The sequence below is a fragment of the Fistularia commersonii genome, unplaced genomic scaffold, assembly GCF_037954325.1.
Source record: "Fistularia commersonii isolate RoL2024-O1a breed Wild unplaced genomic scaffold, RoL_Fcom_v1.0 HiC_scaffold_63, whole genome shotgun sequence".
Lineage (NCBI taxonomy): Eukaryota > Metazoa > Chordata > Actinopteri > Syngnathiformes > Fistulariidae > Fistularia > Fistularia commersonii.
The window spans coordinates 355818-357500 of record NW_028234021.1 but is presented as its reverse complement, the minus strand read 5'-3'; positions in this window follow the sequence as shown (position 1 = coordinate 357500).

Here is a 1683-nt window from a genome sequence, read left to right as displayed (position 1 = left end):
CACCTCTCTAGATTTTCCTCTACCTGTTGTCTGCTCTCACTACAGATCACAATGTCATCCGCAAACATCATGGTCCATGGGGATTCCTGTCTAACCTCATCTGTCAGCCTATCCATCACCATTGCGAACAAGAAGGGGCTCAGAGCTGATCCCTGATGGAGTCCCACCTCCACCTTGAACTTCTCGGTTACCCCTACAGCACACCGTACCAGTGTCTCACAGCTGGCATACATGTCCTGCACCAGTCTAACATACTTCTCTGCCACTCCAGACTTCCTCATACAATACCAGAGCTCCTCTCTTGGCACCCTGTCATATGCTTTTTCTAGGTCTACGAAAACGCAATGCAGCTCCCTCTGGCCTTCTCTGTACTTTTCTATTAGCATTCTCAACGCAAATACTGCATCTGTAGTACTCTTCCTAGGCATGAAGCCATACTGCTGTTCACAAATGCTGACTTCTGCTCTCAGTCTAGTTTCCACTACTCTTTCCCATAACTTCATTGTATGGCTCATCAACTTTATCCCTCTGTAGTTGCCACAATTCTGCACATCCCCTTTATTCTTAAAAATAGGCACCATCACACTTTGTCTCCATTCTTCAGGCATCTCCTCACTCTCTAAGATCCTGTTGAATAATCTAGTCAGAAAATCTACCGCTGCCTCTCCTAGACACTTCCACACCTCCACAGGTATATCATCAGGACCAACTGCTTTTCCACTCTTCATCCTCTTCAATGCCTTCCTCACTTCACTTTTACTCATTTTTGCTACTTTGTGGTCTACAATAATCACCTCTTCTACCCTTGCCTCTCTTTCATTTTCCACATTCATCAGCTCTTCAAAGTACTCTTTCCATCTTCCTGTCACTCTTCTAGCATCCGTCAATACATTTCTCTCTCTGTCCTTTATCACCCGGACCTGCTGTACATCCTTTCCATCTTTATCTCTCTGTTTCGCCAACCTGTATAGATCATTTTCACCCTCCTTACTATCCAACCGAGCATACAAGTCATCATAAGCCCTTTGTTTTGCCTTTGCTACCTCTATCTTTACCTTTCGCCGCATCTCCCTGAACTCCTGTCTGTTCTCTTCAGTCCTCTCAGTATCCCACTTCTTCTTCGCGAACCATTTTCTCTGTATACACTCCTGCACTTCCTCATTCCACCACCAAGTCTCCTTATCTACTTTCCTACCAGATGACACACCAAGTACTCTTCTACCTGTCTCCCTGATAACACTAGCTGTTGTTGTCCAATCATCTGGAAGCTCTCCCTGACAACCCAGACCCTTTCTCAACTCCTCCCTGAAAACCATGCAACACTCTGCTGCAATAATTAAATCATCTACCCAAAGCAAACCTTCTCCACGGCTCTAAACTCGTTCGTCGCCGCTACTTGTGGAACACCGGATGGCTTTCTCCCTCCGCTTCGTTACATTTTATGTCCGCTAGATGGCGGCATCCGACTGTGCACAGCGCTTGGAGCTCCACCAGGCGATATGGCCGCTGTGTATGAGAGGAATAAACGAGTGGGGCCGTGAGTGCAATAAATCCCCCTCCACGTCTTACATGGATGTTATCACCCTGTTACTGTATTTTAACGATACCGCTGTTTTTTCGACCTCAATGTTAAGCCGATTTTTAAACATTAAAAAAACAGATTGCTCGATTCAGTGACACCGA